Source organism: Lathamus discolor, chromosome 15 (assembly GCF_037157495.1).
Source record: "Lathamus discolor isolate bLatDis1 chromosome 15, bLatDis1.hap1, whole genome shotgun sequence".
Lineage (NCBI taxonomy): Eukaryota > Metazoa > Chordata > Aves > Psittaciformes > Psittacidae > Lathamus > Lathamus discolor.
Window position 1 is genome coordinate 7,236,359 of NC_088898.1, and position 18,858 is coordinate 7,255,216.

Here is an 18,858-nt window from a genome sequence, read left to right on the forward strand (position 1 = left end):
TTCTGCTAGGGACCTGGCAGTTCTCAATGTTTAAATGAAACTGAACCCACTCCATTTGCTGGATGGGCAGAATCCAAGGAGCAAAAATGAATGTTTCTCAGTGCTGGTGATTCTGTTAGAGTGCAATGAGCTCTGAAAATATTCCCAAACATCTGCTGCAGGTTATTTTCTTAAGGAAAGACCCCTTCAATTAAGACCAAGAATTAAGACATCTAAAGCCATTCAAGACATATTCATTTGTATTTTGTGCGTAAACAGAATTATTATTACCACTTTTTTTGGCCTTCTTCCAACTAATTCTTTTCCTTCACCATGCAACATATGCATCTCTTTCTGATCATGCAGCACCATGGTACTTCGCCATACATTGTTCAGCGTGGGCTGCCTCCATCCCAGGATGGTTTCATTTCAACAGTAGGTGGGAAGCACGATGTTTTGCTGCATTCACTCCGACATTGAGGTTTTGCTGGGCATTGTTAGTCACTGCTTTTGGCACACAGTGAAATACTCAGTTGTGTAGGGCTCTGCTCTAGCCTCTTCTCTGTAGGCAACCCAGCCAAAATCCAGCAGTGCCATCCAAACACTCCAAGCCTTCCCAGTTCTCTGCTTGCGCAAATCTCATCTGTCTCTTTCTCTTTTGATTCGCCTGCCTCTGAAAGGTTTGTGCATTTCGCAGACAGCATGGAGGCGGAGGGCGGGGGTGGCAGGGAAGATGAAGAACTCTGTGATACACTGAGTATATAGAACAGTGTATAATATACTGAGTGATGTAACAGTGAGAGAACTAAGTGAATGCTAGCGCTTTGTGATTTACTGCTTGCAAATGGCTTCTCTTCTTCTGAAATACTGTTAATTTAATAGACAAACATCCTAGGATAAAGGCTCGCCAGAGACAGAACTGATGGGATAAACATCGAGAGATTAAAGACCTGTGGGCAAAGTGTATAATTCTGTTATTAAAATCCCGAAGTGCTCCCTTAAAATTAGACCCTAGCAAAGGAAGAGGAGTGGAAAACCTATGCTTAAAAGGGAGAGTTATTGTGTTGAGCACTTCAGAATCATTTGCTAAGCAAAGTTAAAAGGAATAATAGCACTGAGCTGGGTCTTCTGCTTGTTTTCTTCCTGCTGTCCGTAACTATCAAAGTGGTATCAAAGAAACCTACTTATTAGCTATGTGTTGAGAACATTTTCCAAAGGCAGCCAGAAAGCCATCAGTGACAGCATTTCCATGACCTCCTAATTGCATCCCACACAATGTGGCTGCTGTTAGGCCCAGGAGACAGATGCATCTGCAAAGTGTGTGCCATGTCATTACAACCCAGCTTACAAGTGAGCATGCCATGCTGAATGGTGCCTGTTAGGGCTCATTTTTGCAATACCTAGTGATTCCAGCTGAGATCAAGCTGTCAGCAGACTAACTGCTGCCTAGTTTTAGTCTGTGGCTAAAACCCACGGTCTCAGCAGGGAGATCATACAAAAAAGGAGTTGCCACCACCAAACTGGGCTGCCAGAGGAAGCTGAAGCATAGGGATCCAAATCTGCTGAATAAACCCAATCTGAACAACTAGTTCTTGATTATTTATACAGCATTGACCAGTTTTACTGTAGATTCCATTAACAATAGAGTAATGTGGATGGCTTGGGCTTCCTTGGTATTGAACACCCTCTCTGAATGTTTCCCATACACCAAGAGCAGCACTAGGTGAGTCTTTTCCTGTATGCAGGTCACAATGATAGCTAGATTTGTTTCCTTGGATGAGAGAAGGTCCTGATCTAAGAGAAAGGAAATGATAAGGTTATTACAGTGACTTATAGAAGGGATTTGAGGATGACCATTGTAAAGCAGGAGAGGTCTGCGTTCCCGTGCCAGCAGCCACATCCGCTAGAGAATGCTGCTGTTGCTTACCAAGAGACTAACAGCTTGGCACTGGGATGTGAGCATTAGGTAGCCAAAGACAAAGGCAAGAAGAGCAATAGTACCTGGCTCTGCTTTCTGCCTGAATGACAGATGTTCTGACTCCTGTTAGATGAGCATTACTGGTGGTATCATGAGGGTAGGGTAGGTCAATAATTCATGAAGACTTACTTGCACGTTGGTGTGGATAGTATGGTTGCGGAGAGAAGGTTTTTCTGGATATACCTGCTCCTTTCACTCTGAAGGAATCTTTAATGCTCTGGACAAAACTTGGAACTTCTCTTTCAGTGCACATTCCAGTTTTTCAACCTTTCTTTTATTAAGGTGTACTGAAAAATCAACATTTTACTATGACCTATGACGGGAAAATTCTGAAGAAAACGATTTATTACAAATCTCCATCTGTTCCCACCCCCAATATATGCATTTTTTGTTGTTGTTTGTTTTCTCTTTGGTATTTTTTAATATATGAGAAGGGTAACACATTAAAAGGAAGGATAGTTTTTTAAAATTGGAAAAATCAAAATATGCTGACTAAACAGCACTCTCCAATTGGAGTTTTACTGAAATCAGTGTTTGTTCCTGTAGCACCTTTTGATTTTGACAAATGGATGTTTTCCACTGGGAGAACATCCCATCAAGATGCCAGCTACTTCTGTGACTGGTGGAAATGAAGCTCATTTTCCACGTATCCTGTGGTTGAATTCCTAGGTGTATCGTTAATTAGGAACTCCACCCAAGTCAGTTTTTTCATGAAACTTGCAAGAACTTAATATTTTCGAGGCTGTTAATCTCTGTATCACATTTAATTAAAGCTGGTCAATCAGTACCGATTTATTGGATAGGACTCTGTAGTAAAGTAGGTAAGTAAAGGAATTCTGATACATTTCCCCATTCAAACACAGAGCATGAATTTGTTCGGAAATCAGGCCAACAATGCACCTTTTAAAGGTTAATTCTGGCTCTGCTTTGAGATATGTCATGTTTTCCAGCTGGGCACTGGACATGACTGGTCTTCACACTAGACTTCCCCCTTAATTCCCAGATGCTTCCACTGAATGCAGTGACACTCAGGAAATCGGTGCCATAAAGCATCCATCCCACAGTAGGGGTCTCTCCATGAGTGAACTGCTCCATTCCTTGTTTTATGAAAGGACATTACACAAGGACACAACCATAGCAGGACTCTCCCCAGACACATCTTTTAGGAGACAGTGGAAAGAGAACCCCCAGATTAACAACTGTCAATGACAAATTACTCTGAAATCAACCGATCATGACAAAATGCACTTTACTATGTATTAGCCACATATCACTGATAGCAATGAGTCCATAAACATGCTTTTAATGATCAAATATTATTTAATGTATGCTGAATCTCACAGTAAGTGGAAATTAAATGGGCAATTTAGTGTATCATCTCTATGCATAGACTCAGAAGCATTTCTCCTGTGGATAAACATTGACAATAAAGCTGTTGTTCAACAGAATACTACAGATGCCAGATGTTAAAGGCTTTGGCCTTTGTACATGTTGTCCCATAGAAAAAGGTTGACATTTGCTGTTATACTGGCATATATTCGGTAGCTAGAAAAAAGGAATTCCAACTCTATTCTGAATGCAATAAGAGTTGGTGGGTAAAGGACCAAAAAACCTTAAAGATCCCTATTTCCAGGCCTGTATTTGGTCAATTGAATGTCTATGCCCTGTTAATCAGCTCTTTTTTCACTAACATTGTCTTCTGAGCTTATGCACTCATATATCTGCAGTAAATTATGCCAGCAGCTCAGTCAGATACCAGCCCTGACATTGAGACCAACCTGCAGCAAGGAGGGGAATGATTTATTTAACTTTCCTCTGTCCATTAGTACTCATATGACCCCCCATCACTTCAGAACAGGTTTCTATGTGTTTGCTGCCTTCTAACTTGCATTAGTCCTACAAAGCGACACAGCAATAAGAAGTATTACATTAATTTGGCATGCCAGACAGAGAGCACCTCTTAACTCTCTGGTACCACCCTGTGTGTGCAGAGGTGGCTGTTAAGAAAACAAATTCCCTTTTTGATTTGTAGACTGAACAAATTTAAACTGGAGTCCTTGAACACGATCACTGAACTTCACCCTGCTTTTTGTTTAAAGACCAAGAAAGGAGAAGCTCTTCTCAAGGAAATGTTTTAAATACAACGAACTCTCGCTAAAATTCTGCAGTTCTTTCAGACTCCATGTTGCAGAAATACTGTTGTGTTCACATAGTCTCACAGTATTGTAGACTGAAGAACCAGATCTTAGTATGCTTGTTCATACTGAGGTAAATCAGGGCGAAAAAGTCTAGGTGGGGTGGTAAATTAAAACCAGACCCAGATAATATCATGAATGTCCTGAGACAGACTGTGTTCATGTCAGGATTCCTTCTCCTTGAGTGGTTTGGACGGACAGAATGAAAGACCTTTGACAGATCTCCCATATTAATGGAAATTTCAGTCCCTGATACCTTTCTATCCGTGTTGTGATCCTGATGTATTATCAAAGCTAGAGCTCTCAGTGGAAAAAACACTGCAAAGGAATTCCTGCAGACATAGTAAGCAAGGTATTTTCCTTTGGGGAGAATATTTACAACTCCAAATCAAAATTAACTGACTTGCACCATGAAACTCTTCAACTCAAGCTTCACCTTCAACCCTGCAAATGCTAAAGGTGGCACATGATGCATTTCCCACTCTCCCACCTTCCTAAAATCCATTTAAAATTCCCTGTATAAATGCCCAAGGACAGGACACCTCAGCAACCGTTAACTCCTTGTGCACTCTGATGGCACCAGGATGAGATGACAGCCTGATTATATCTTTCTGACAACCTGTTCTGAAATAAACTCGGAAGAGTCTTCCCACTGTTTGCTCAGACTCCCACACAAATCCCCAGTTTATCCATAAAATCACAATGACGAGCTGGGGAGAGAAAAAAAAGCTAATGAATTTCTGTGCTTCCCATCTTAATATTTCAGTTTGTCCCTTTGCACAGGCTTGCCTTCATGCACAGGAGCCATAAATCTGGCCTGTCACTTTTATGATTATTAGTGGTTATACCTGATGAATATTGATATGTGGCAAGCGCTCTTTCGACGTTAAATACATTTGCCAATTTTCCTCCTCCAGACTCCACCCGTTAATGCTTCATCCAATATGAATCAATATTGGTTTAATAATTAACATGTTTAAACATTTTTTCATGTATATTTCATGACGAGAAGATCTATGTTTATTTTATGATGATAAAATATTTAGGGCCCAGGGAATTTTACTGGCCTGTCATCACAGTGTCAGTCGGGCCCTTTTCACTCTGCCTGAGGGGGCATCTCTGTCTCTTCCCAGCAAAGCTGAGGCTGAAAAGGTTTCAGCTACTTGTACAGAAGGTTTGTTTATGTGGATCTGAAGTTATCCGAAATATGTGCTGGGGCTGGAGGGGAAAGACTGCCAGTGTGTTTGCTGCAGAGTGCCCACCATCAACCGCACAGATCAGAACACCAACGGAGACAGACGTGGATCTGACCTGGAGAGACTTGTAACAGGCTCAGCTTCAAAGCAGATTCAGAGTAGAAGTTCAGACACTTGGAAAACATACACAAAAGTGAGCAAGGAAAGAGAGAGACTAAACCTGGCACGGGGAAGGCTTTAAAGAGCCCATGGTGCTTGCTGCATAAGTGGGGGCTTACTCTTCCCCTTGAAGGCAGCAGGCTTGACTTCCCATTGCTGTTTCTACACAGGCAAAAGCAGCTGTTAAAACAAATTTCCTGCAGTGGAAAGGGCTTGGTGGGAGCTGAAAACCTCCCTACGTAAGTGAAGGGGTTATTCCTTAGCACCTATGTAACATGCAGAGGGGCTTGACAGCCTGGCAGGGAAAAAAAAGTACATGTAAGGTGGAAAATGCTTAAGAAGCAGATTTGGTGCTCTGCTGTTTGGCCTTAGCCATGTCTGGATCCTCATATCCTACAAGACCTCTCTACTACATCACCTCATAGAGGACAAACACAAAGAGCACAGACTTCAGAGCTTTGCAAGTGGCATTGCAGTGATGCCTTGGCTTTGCACTGGCTCTTACACAAGGGTGAATTCTGCTCTGACTGCCCAGGGCCACCAGGGAATCAGGGGTAATGAATAAACTGGCTCCAAACACACCGAAATCCAAGTGAAGGTTTCCTATGAGACTGTGATTAATGTGATCAAGATGATTATGTTTATTTCCATGTATTTGTTGAAAATTATTCAGCTGGTCACAGTCCAGCAGCTCCTGATGTTCCACTTCTGGGCAGCAGAACAAATACCTTGTAGTACATCTGATCTGATCAGGTACCAGCCCTCACAACATCCCTGTTGTGGATGAATTGGAGGAGTGCTGCACTCTATTGGATACCTTGGAGGCTGTTGACTCCAGGAAAACACTTTTATTGCACAATTTGCTGTGCAACATGTTTATTCCAGAAATGGATTTAAAGAAGGAAAAGGGGGAAAAAAGCATGTATCAAAGTCAGGATGTCTCCTGAGAAGAGATTTGCTTGTCAAGGTGTGTTTGTAAATAGCACATCCAGAAGGTGAAAATGTAATGTGGTTTCACTTTACTTTTTGAACCCGTGTAAATTTCTGGCATTCACAGAAAAACAGAGTTTTACAGCTTAACTATGCATTTTGTGAAGCTATTAGATACTTCATGGGAGAAAAACATCCATCAAGGACATTAAACCCAAAGATAACACCTCTAACTGGGGCAATCCCTGTGCTGCTGATCACTGGAGGCTGAGAAAGAGCAGGAGAGAAATGGTGCCCCTTATTTGCCTTGTTTATATAGTCTTTCCTAGTGCCAATTTTTGGCACTACTGAACATACGACGCTGGGCTAGGTGGGCTTTTCCTTTCCTTTTATTCTTATGGCATGAAATGTGAAACAGAGCTGAAGGAAAGTCAGGTAAGATGCTGCTTCCTAAAAATGCCCTGTGTTTTGACCTGAGCTTAAAAACCCTTCTGAAGAATAGGGAGGAGTAGGTGAGTGCCTCCACATCCTGCTTGATATCAGGGAACTTCCTGCAAGATATGCAAAAAAATAAGGATTAAAAATTACCTGCCAGGTTTCAAAGGGGATTTTTTAACTTCATTGTGGTTATTTTCCTCTGCTCTGGTTAGGAGTAGCAATTATATTAATCCTTCTCCTCCAGGTTGTTAATCTTAGTAAAGCAACCTGTTGCTTCGAAGATTGTATGTTGTTAAGGAGCCCCCTGAGAACATTTATTCATGCTTGGGGAATGCATTCCTAATGCACACGCTTTTCAGTTAGACTGAAATTCACCTCTAAGAAGAGGGGCTGTGTTCAAAGCCTCGGTATCACTTAATTCACACTTAAACCCTTCAAATCAGAGGATAAAATGAAATCCAATGGAAAACTCTGCTGGTAGAGCAAGGAGACCTTAGTGCAGAAATCAGTGTGGCTTTGGGTGAGAAAAGGAAGATCACTGAAATTAAAATCACTTCCTTTGAATTTGATGGATCTGAGCGGGTGTGAGAGATGTGGGACAGAAGAAAGATGCTCTCGTAGTTATATGAACTTGTATATTTATGCTCCAAACCTGAGTGCAGAGTGTAAATCGGATAAGACAAGTAAATTGCACCCAACGAGCAGTGAAAGCAAGCAACAGCATTCATGTGGAATCTCAATTTACACCGCAGCTGGGGTCTGGAGGAGCTTCACTAGGAAAGCAGGGGTCTGAATCACAATCTGCTTTCTTTATTCCCTTCTTTTCCTCCCAGTTATTCAGCCTAGTAGATATGCTCCAGTGCCACCATCAGTACAGCACGATGAGGCTGCGAACCAGTCACCCAGTGCCTGCAAAGGAGTGTTCCACATCTGAGGACGTGTTCCACATACTGCTAATAGCCTAAGAAAGATTTACATGGGCACTGTGCTTCGATATGGATTGCTGTCATTTCCATGTTAATACGCTGCTGTTCACCAGCCAGCAACCTCTGTCCTTGTAAAATGCTCCCATGGCTTTGTCACAGCAGAGTGGCTCAGGTGCAGAGCCAAGCAAACTTGCTGCTTAATGCTAATGGTGATATGTTCTCTTTTTTCCTTTAAACCAGTGAAGGAAAAATGTCAAATTTGGTTTCTCTGAGCATGTTTAAAACTCTTCATAACATGGCTGTATCCCAACCCTTTGCAGACCTTTCCACCACCTGCTACCCATGAGATGTGTGCTCTGCTGCTTGTGTGCCTTAGCTGAGGGATGCTGTGAGTATGGAGCCAGCAACGGGCTCTCAGGGCTGTTCCAGGCACTGTGGAGTGGCCCATCTGCACATGAGGGCTGGGATTCACATCTTCCTACTTTCAGCAGCTCTAGCACAACTGTCTTCAGCTGAGCTAGCTGTCTGGACTCCCCTTAGAGTTGGGGAAGAGAAACAAGCAATTCCATAGCACAATTCATCTGACTTGTTTCAGATGCCTGTCTTAGAAAGGGATGAATTGAGCCCTACAGGTGACAGTTTCTCTGCATTGATTGTAGAGGGAGGCCCGCCAGCCTGCAAGGATGCAGACCTGGAAGCTCCAGGTATCTGTATACAGCTAGATAAAGCCTAGAGTACATGCCTCATACTGATGTAACCCAGTGACCCCATACTTTGAGGTGTTGAGCAACACCCATGGTTGTGCCCTGTCCTGAAACAAGATCTCTTCTGCCCTTAGAAACATGAGGTCCCAGCTGAGAGACTCACAATGCCTCATTTCTCTTGATCATGGCGCTTTGCTATGACAGATATTCCTATCTGTCCCTGTATAAATCTCTTCTGAAAAGCTGTCAGGCCATGTAAGAAAGAAAGATGGAGCTCCTTCTTGCAAAGTGCTGACAGGGTGCCATCACGTACCAGCACAACAACAGGGTACCGTGCAAGGGCCTGACACTTCTCTTTCTGCACAAGAGTCTTGTCCCTTTGCTCAGCTCCTTCTATCCCCAGCTGAAGCAGGAAAAGCCTTTTTGTCTTGTTCTTTGGTTTTAGTCCAACAGTAAATTGCATTGTTTTTTCCTGATGATATTCTTATCATATTTAAATAGGTGTTTGATTCAATTCTCTGCATGCCAAGTGTTTGTTTTCTCCTCTCCCTGACTGCAAAGTTATTGTTGTTCATAGATGTATTTCCAGGGGAGATTTTATTCAGTGACAGCAGACATCTTTGCCTGGAAAGCACTGATGCAGATAGTGAGTGCCAACTGTCCTTGTTTGTTGGGAGGCATTTTAGCCCAGTTCTCTATAACTTACACTTCGTAAGAGTCTCCAGCAAGTTCCACTCTCAGTTTCTGCTATAGCTCTGAAGCATCATCACTCACTAGTCCCAGGCTCCTTGATTCTGACCCGGCATCATGCACACTGATGCCTTTACTAGAGCTGTGAGATAGCTGACAACATACTCCTAAAGAAAGAAGCAGGAGAAGCCCAAGAAGAGATAAAATATTATCAAACCTTCATTGACGGAGGTGTATTTTCTACATACACCTCTCTCCACACACTTCTATGATGGAGAGATGCCCCAGAGAGCATGAATATGTAAGGGAAATAGTGACACTGTTGAATCACAGTTTTTGAATACTGTTGACTCAAAGGTATGTAAGTGCCCTTCCTCCCATGGGAACCTCTGTGCACCCTCTACAAGGCCTGAAACATGTATTTTCTTGCAGGTGCCTGTCTTAAAACTGACGGCAGTAGCCAGCATCAGGTATTTTGGTCATCCGTCATACATCTCAGCTCCCTACTGTTACCTACACACTGTGTGCAGTAAGCAAGGATGTACGTGCAATCAGAAACCTCCCCTGCACACATGGGCATCTTACATGCTCTCTGCAGGCACACTGGCTTCAAAACCAAGTCTGGGCTATGAATGCCAGGCACATCCTGCTATACCTGCTGCATCAACTGGACATCTCTATAGGAAGTGTATATACATCAACACACACACACAGCATGGAGACAAACAGCAATGGGGGGAGTCATGTATACTTACTAGTACACAATCGCACATACTAATGCAGCGAGACACACTACATGAGCAACCATACTATACTTATTTACTGTAAAGTAGTCCTGTAAAGATCCATGGTAGTTGCATCCACACAATCTCATCTCCATGTGCACACATGCAGGCATGAACTCTTTCCCCTGGATTTTTGTGCTCTGCAGTCTTCAGCAGTGAATGTACCTGGTCTGTCTCCCAGATCTAACACATTCCAGGACTTTATCCAGACCCCTTCAATGAGGTTTCAAATGTTTCTGTGCATGTTTCAATCCGTTCAGGCATGTCAGACAAGTAAGTGCTGTGGAGGTACCTGCAAATTACACCATCTGGCTGCCTCAGTGAGCCAGACGAGAGGCAGACTGCAGGGAAAGGGAGAATCCAGACATTAAATGAAGGAGGGGAACACACCAGTAACGATTTGCAGAGAAGTGCTTCAAAATCATTCCAAATAATCTTGCAGTAAAGGTTTACCCATTTCATTTCATTTTATTAACAAAATCTGATATGTGTGAAGGGATTTTCTTTGGAATGAACTCAGTTCAGTGTAAAATCATTTCCACCTTAATGGTCATGCCTTGAGTAATGCCAGGAAATATCCTGTACGGCAGAACCTGCAGGTTCCCAGGTCTGGGCCTCTGAGGGTAAGAAATAGTTCATGATGGGATGAGAGTGGGTTCAGTACAACTGATATAAATAGATAACTCCATGAATAGATAACTGATGACAGAGCCTTTTCCACCCTGACTTGTTTAAAAAAGAATATAGATAAATTTTCGTGCATGAGTCTGCATGAAACAACGTCATTGCCGTTAAAAACAAACCCCCTCACACCACCTTGACAAAGTGGCTTTAAATCAGAGCTGGAGGATTATTGGGGGGAAGGGGTATTTTTCAGGGGAAATAAATTATTTTCAGACAAAATAGACTTTTTCTTTCAGCACGTTTAAAAGGAATGGAAAAAAGGTCTACTAGAAAATAAAGAAAACCAGTTAAGCAGGTTCAGACTGTGCTCTTAGACCAGGATGGATGGATAACCCTCTGATTGGGAGCATGTGCTCAGAGGCAGGCTCGCTTGTCCAGGTTGAGGGACAGGAGCAGCCAGTGACACAACAGCTTGTGTCACCATGATACTGATTGTACCTAATCTGGAGGTAAACCAAAGATGCTCATCGTTGCAATGTTGATCTGCAGAAAGCTCCTAGTGGGAGAAACAAGGCAGGGGAATAAAAGTGTTTATTTGTTGAAAGGGAAGCTTGTTCTTGTTGACTCAACTTTCATTAAATGGTTTTCATTATTGCCGCAGTGTGAGCTGTTGGCACAAGCCTCTGCTTTGCCACTAAACCCTAATGCCATCTGGAAAAGGAAGAGGAGGGAAGCAGGGCGGAAGAGCCTGAGCATCTTCCCATACCCTATCTCTGAGCTTGCCCCAGTCTGAAAGAGAGATGCTCTGGTGGGAGGTGCCGGGAGCCCCATGGCTGGGCTATAAATCTCACTCAGTCAGAGAGGAAGATTTATACTCACAGCTTAGAAACAACGCCTGTAGCAGACACACACACACAGACACACTCACACACACACACATTCCTGCCCCGTAAACCCCAGCAGCTTTGCCAGAACTGAGCCCAAAGAGAAGGCACAGTCCCTGGAACACCTACATTCGCTTTCATGACTTTCCAGCAGCGTTTTGAAGACAAACTGGGGGCTTGTGTTTTAAGTGTAACCCCGATTTGCATTCAGATGGGCTAAAAGGCCATGCAAAGTCCATGGTAAAGTACTGATCTGTCAAAGGCACCTGACAGTTCTCAACGACTGCTGAAACGGGTTTAAAACAGACCTGGGAGAGCAAAAAATAATCAAACCCCCTCTGTCTGATGAGTGAGTTCTTTCATCTGCTAAAAGCTCTCCAAGCCCATGAGCCTGAGGCTGACTTTAAATAGAGTCAATGCAGAAGTGTCTTCTAGACAGGGAATGATGAAGCCCTCCAGTAGTCTCTCTCCCTTTCATTTGCACTTTCTCTCACACACATGTATTTACCTCTGTTCTCTTCCTTCCTCCAGATAAACTCCTATCCAGGCTGGCGCTGGGTACCCTCACTCTCATGGATGTTGGAAAGGTGTGTGCCATGGGGTTGAACTTTAGAACAGTTCTGCAGCCACAGGATCATGGGATCTTGTGCAGTTGTGAATGATGTTGATGCTTCCAGGTAATTTTTTCATGAGGTAAAGAATTCTTTGGTTTATGGTACCTTTAAATGAGTCACAGGGGATTTCGCCGCTGGGTCGCCACAGACACAACCAGTTTCTGGATTCAGCCAAGACACAAAATAGTTCCTGGGGACACGTATAGCCCTGAAATTACACTTGGCAATGTGGGATGGAGCTAAGTGCTTGCTCCAACAGCAGACCACTGCATAGTGCTTTAGCCAGAGCAAAAGAGGCTTTGCGACACAGAGGCAAACGGCCTGTAAAGCATTCCCTCTTCCTTCCTTCCTCTCCAGCTCTATACTCTGAGCACGATTCCGTATGGTCTGGGATACCCCTTGTGTCAGTCGGGATCAGCTGTCCCGGCTGTGTTCCCCCCAACCCCTTGTGCCCCCCCCCGGCTGCCTGGTGGGGTGCGAGGAGCGGAGCAGCGCTGTGTGAATGGCTGTGCAAGCGCTGCGCAGCAGGAGCCCAACAGCCGGGGGCTGGCAACAGCGCATTCCAGTAGGAACCGAAACATCCCGGGATTGGCAACGGTTTCCAGCAAAAAACAAAACACTGTTTCCAGCACCAAAACGTCGCCCCATACTGGCTACTATGGAAAGATTAACTCTATCCCAGCAAAACTCAGCACAGTAAGGGATAAAGATCTTACCTTTTGTCATACATTAGCAAAGCAAATAAAAAGCCCTCCAATCCCATAATTTGCCAAACTACAGAGTGAGAAAGACATTGTGAGCTGTCATTTTCCACATTGCACAGGAGATAACCTCTGGACAGTTTCCAACATCCCTCCTCCCCAGTCTTTGAGTGAAGAAGATGCTGAAACTGGCCCTATCTCCATTTAAAGAGTTTTCAGTTAATCTTCACTTTGGGCTGAGCCAGTCCTGAATCACATCCTGAGAAGCATTTAGAAGAATGATGGATACTGAAAACTGGAGTTTCAAGCTACCAAGGCTCCCATCTGTGCCTGACTCCAGAGATCTAAAGATCTCACCCACTCCTTTTCTGTGTGAAAGAAGTCAGCTCATGTTTGGGTGCCTTTTTATGGCTCAGCCCACTGACCTCTGCAGAGCCCTTAGGCCATCTCGATGTGCACTGACATAATAATGATGGATAAGAAACATTTACCATATTGGGGGCGAGGCAGAGTGAAAAACAAGGTTTCCCAGGCCTGCTCCAAACCCTGCAGCCTGGCTCTGCATGGACCTGCCCCTTTCCCAGAGCACTGTGCAGCTTCCCAACCCAACAGCACATTCCTCGCCCTTGCCCTACAGCTTAGCTCTGATGCCCCAGCAGCTCCTATACTTTTGACCTCACCAGCACTGCACAATCTGCCTATGAGCCTGTTCCTCCTGCTTCATCTCGGTGATGCAGCATCAGCCTGAGGCAAACTCAGCTGTGAAGAAATGACTATGCCTTGAGGCTGCAAACCTTTTGAGATATGTGTGCAGATTCTATGAGCTCCAACAGGCACTTTTACCTACTCAGTTCACTTCTCTTGCTCTTTGGGGTGGGTTGATAGCGGCTAGACACCAGGTGCCCACCACACTGCTCTATCAACTCCCCTCTTCACCAGGACAGGGAAGGGAGCAAATAAGATGGGAAAAACCTCGTGAGTCAGGGTAAAGTTTAGTAAAGCAAAAGCAAAGGAACGTGGAAGCAAAGGTGGGATGAGGAAAGAAGATTGGTACTGAACTAGTGTGGGCTGGGAGACATCAGTGGTACCTTTGGGTTAGTCACATTGAGAAAAATGTGTTTAAGATGTATCTGTGTGACTTACAGGACTGTGAGGGTAACGCATTGTAGCATGGTGCAATTCCCAAGTGCTTCAGGGCTTGGGACCTATGTGGCCCATGAGAATGGTGAATGTTTCCTCCATGCTTGTTGCAGGTGGGATGATCCCACCAGGATAAGGAAATAAGTGAGGCTGGTGTGGAGGTGCAGAGGAGGAAGAGCTGCAGTCAAGGGGCTCCATCTCAGAGCTAATATCCCTGAAGTGTCTGATTCTGACCCAGCTCTGCACAATGATGTATGGCTTTCCCAGCTTGCATTAGCCTTGCATTAGCAATGACTGATGAATCTCTGCACCATTTTTCTTTGCATGCTCTGGCTGAGGCCTCAGCAAATCACCTCAATCATCTGTTTCTCCTGTATATTGCTCTGGCCTCCCTGCATCCCTCCAGTCACCTCCTCCCCTCTTCTGTTCAGCATGCAGGGCACAGTCTTGATTTGGTGGCTCCTTCCTCTAGTGTTCCTTACCTATTTAACCCAAGCACAGTAGTGATTTTGTCACCTATTTAATCCTTACCTAAGGCCACTGGAGTTGTATCTGTGACAAAGGGAAAGAGCACACAAGGTTTTTTTCTCACTACCTTCCCTCCTTCCCCAGGCCTTCCTCTGGAAGGATTTCCTTTTGGCCTTAGCTAATAATTGAGTTCAGTGAGAGGGGAGAGCTGCCTCAGGACAAAGTTCAAGCTTTTTTCTCCTCAGCAGGATTTTTGTGACAGTTCCCATTCCACCTTAGGAGCAGGTACTTAGTTATGAATTTCCTCTCTCCCTCAGGTGAATGGCACATAGGGATGGCTGGTCTTGGGGCTCATAGAAGTTTTCTACTTGGAAACAATTCGTTTTGGCATAAACTGGTGGGTTGAACACAAACATAAGGAGGAGGTGGAAAGGACAATGTGACTCCCATGCGCAACTCAGCCATTAGAACTGGCTTGTTCTTTTCTTGTTCTTTCCCATTCACCCCTCTTGCCTTGTAATGGTCATTGGTAGCAATTTGTGTCACACCATCCTGAGCGCCGAGATCCCACAAATCCATTCATTACGGCCCCTAGGAACAAATCCCATCAAATCACCAGTTTATAAACTGCATTTCAGATCTGTTACATGAGCACTGATTGCAAATCTGAAGACATTTCCATTTCGCCTGAGGCCCAGATTTTTAATTTAAGAAAAGAGAAACCCTGACAGGGTCTCTGCAAAGGCTCTTCAGCTATTCCAACCAGCGCAGTTTGTTTAAAAATTCAATAAGGCAATTTTCATGGCAGCAAGGAAAAAGAAGCTGGAGTCTGTAAGGAGAAAGAAGCAGTCTGGATCTTATCTCCCAGACCCACTCAAGCCTATGCTGCTACCTCGTTTTAGCTCCTAGCAGCCATCAGCCTAAAACTTGAGATGCTCTTTCTGCTTGGCAATTAAATTGTCTCTGACAGTGGAACAAGGATTAGGGAGCAGGGAGCAGACATGGCCTTTTTAGAATGATCTGCTGCTCCGGAGTCACATTAGCCAACACAGAGCAAATACAAATGATCAAACCTATTTGTGGACTTCATGAGGCTGGTGACAGAGGAAGAGAGCGGTTAGCTTTGCATGGACATAGCCCTGCGAAGTGAACAGAAGGTAAGCATGGTATATATAAATGATTGTTCTTTGCTTTCTATGAACCATATGGAGCTCCCTGGAAAGCAGAGACAAAACTGAATTGCTGTGTTTAGACCAGAGGTGTAGAAACATCCCTGGCTTCTCTAGATCATGTAGCAAGGGTATTTTTTGCTATCTTATGGCCATTGTTATCTTGCTATCTGTTTCTCAGCCAGACATAAACAATAGCCAAGACATTCCGTTGCCTTGGCATGGCACCAGAACACACCCAAGCCCAGTCTTGGAGGTTTGTGAGGTTCTCTGTCCCATCAAGGAAAGCAGTAAACAGAAATCAGTGGTGTTTAAGGAGAACATGGAGATCTCTGTCACCCATCTCTCCCCTCATGACCTCAGTTCAAATGCCCGCCCCTCCAGAGGGGCAGATACATCTGTGAGACTTCCCCCTTAGTGAGTATTCGGGTCTCAGCTTAGTGGCAGAGGAGCTGAAGGACTTTCTGAGCCTGCTTCTAATGAGTCCATTAAGACAAACACAGCAATTACATGAACCTTTCTAGTCAGAAGGCTGAGGTGGGGTTTTAATTAAGCTAATTATACTCAGTTGGAAAGGCTGTTTGCAAAGGCATTTAAAGGCTCTGGGAAGGTGCTATGCTGACAGGCTGAGTTTAAAGATAGTAATACTTATAGAGCATGTGAAGTCTATTGCCTGTGTGGACTACTGGACTCAAGCTACTGGTATCTTGTATGAAGAGTCCGATGCTGTATAAGAGAGGTAAGTGATGCTTTGCCGGTGGCAATGTCAAGGATGAGCTTGTGCTGAAGCATGTCTATTCTGGAGAGGACACTGCTCTCTCAGCTCAGGGGGCTTTTCAAATGGTCAGCACTTTCTTTTCCTTCTCCAAAAGAAGGCAAACACTTTTAACTTCAGAGATGTTCCCAGGTCAGCATTTTGTAGTGACCGGCCAGTATCTGTGTCGAGGTCAGTTGGCATTTTGTGTTTGTAATAGAGTGGTTTGGGTTTGTTTTTTCCTTAAACCCTCTTAGTGCAGTGATCTATAGTGTCTATATGAAAAGCAATTGCAACTTGAAATTGGGAACATGGCACACTTCTGAGGATTCAAAACTCTTATGAATTGTAGCAGATGGGTCAGAACTGACCCTGGAGCAGATGGGTCAGAACTGACCCTGGCCTGCAAGAAGCGGGGGTTTTGACAAATCAATGTGTCCCTGTGCAAGTCCCCATGGAAAATTCCTAATCAATGCTGGTTGTGTCAACTTTACTCCCTTTTTTCACTCTTCCTGACTAAAAGCCACTTACAATCCTACTACCCCTTGCTAGGGACCTGTCCTTCTCTTGCTGTGTAACAGCTTGGCTGAGTATTGGGGGCCCACGATAAGGATATCTCATTGTTTTCTTCTCAGCAAGAAAGACAGAGCAGATCAATGTGACTTACACTTCACCCTTTCCCATTCAGTGCTGCCTCTCATTTTGTTCTGCTTTTAATATCATCTTTATTGCAAGTCTGTTCTAATGCTGGCTGTTTATTTATGGCTATTACTGAGATGATGCTTTAATTGTCGGATCAGTGCCTCCAGTCCATCAGTTAAAGAGCAGGCAGCTCTTTATAAAACATCATTTTTTATTTAGCTAGGCCACACGCACACACACACACTCAATTAGGAACAACAATGGTGTTATTCCCAACAAACCCATGTTCAGGCCTTTGTAATTTTACCCTGTCTTGGAAAGGATAGGCTTTGAGTCTGTTTACTGTTCTTTCTGCACTGAGCATTTTGCTTTGTAGATCTGGAAAAAGGAAATTTAATTAGAGTAGCATTCAGGATGGTTTTATATACATTTTCTTCCAATTAGCATTTCATTAAGGCAGTTAAATTGCATTTGCCAGAGACAGACACAACCCATTGCAGAGTAGTATTTTAAGATCTCATTTCTCTTTTTTCATGTTGCAAGCAGAAAATGAAATCAGGTAGTGACTGATTAATTATTAATTCATTGCTGATGATTGGCTTGGGTTGGAGCTGGGCAGGAGTGTGTGAGAGAAGGGGATGTGCTAAGGCACAGTCTTGTTTTGTTTCTTTGGACAACTTTGCAGGAGAGATGAAGTGGGTAGACTCAGCCTAAAGCAAAGTAGAGATGCTGGGCTGCTTTGGGTGGCTGGCACTGCCTGCTTCTGAGTTTCCTCACCATGAGCTCCCTGCAGCATGGAGATGGTAGATGGGGCAATGGCAATACTTCAGAAGTGATAGTGATTAGAGCTGTTGGGCAAGAACTATCCTATTCCTTGGTTAATCTCTCTCTTCCTCATGATGTAGTGAATTGGTGGGATGAATGATTGCTGCTTTTCCTAGAGGGCTGATAGGACACATGCCCACACATGGCATGCTCCTGCTGGCTGACGCCAGCTGTCCAAACTACATCACTGCCTTGCTCTAGAAGAGAGCTGTGCTCTGCCTTCCCTTTCTTCTCTGAAAGCTCTTCTTCATCCCTCCTTCTGTTTGCAGTATGGCTTTGTCTCTCTTTATCGTTCTCAAGGTCACCATTGATCAGATTGTGAGTACTTTACAGCTACAGCCTTGGATGGGCAGAAAGAGAAATTGATTGCAGTCAATTCAGCAGCAGATTGAACTGTATTGACTTGTCCCCTATTCATGCAGATGAGGAGCTTTGCTACCTTTTAATTACCACAGCTATCCCTCCTCAGAATCAATGGAATGGTTGTGTGTGTGTGTACACAGGAGTGTGGGGCCTTGAGGGGAGAGTATCTGGGGGGGATGTAGGGATTTTGGGATGATTTTTGGCATGTCAGGACTATACAAGGCAGGAGCACTGGTACTGGTGATGGAATCCCCAGGCTAGAAAGTTGTGTTTCCTCTATTTGGTAACTGTTCCTGGAGGATTCTGCCACTGGAAGTGGCTTGTTTTCCACAGTGGAAGCCAGCCATTTTCCAGAGAGTGGCACTGTGCTGAAGAAATGGCAGCTGCCGGTGATATAAGGGTGCTGCTCCTTTGAACTGGACATATTAGGCAGGAAAGGCAGAGGTTCATCTGGCAGAGGTGCCGCTGTGAGAAACATTACTCCTTCTCTCTCCCTATCTTTGAGCACACAGAGGAGGGGTGTGCTCCTGTAAGCTTTAATAGCTGGATAAGCCAGTCTCCTGTCAGCAAAGTCTTTCGGCCAAATCCTGAATTCCTCTTGTAGAGGAGAAAGAGCTGGTTTTGTGGTTTGTGCTTCCATCTGGGGATCAGAAGAGGCTAGGATGTGTTCAGCTGACCCCTGTGGAAAACAGGA

The 18,858-nt window shown here is 44.2% G+C and overlaps 1 protein-coding gene across 1 annotated transcript in view; it reads left to right on the top strand.

The window, feature by feature from the left end:
• The first annotated feature begins 16,211 nt into the window (after positions 1-16,211).
• BRINP1 (BMP/retinoic acid inducible neural specific 1) overlaps positions 16,212-18,858 on the top strand; it is a 106,893-nt gene continuing 104,246 nt past the window's right edge. The window contains exon 1 of the mRNA XM_065695724.1: positions 16,212-16,319. The gene's annotated coding sequence lies outside the window, so the exon portion shown is untranslated. The remainder of the gene's footprint in view (positions 16,320-18,858) is intronic.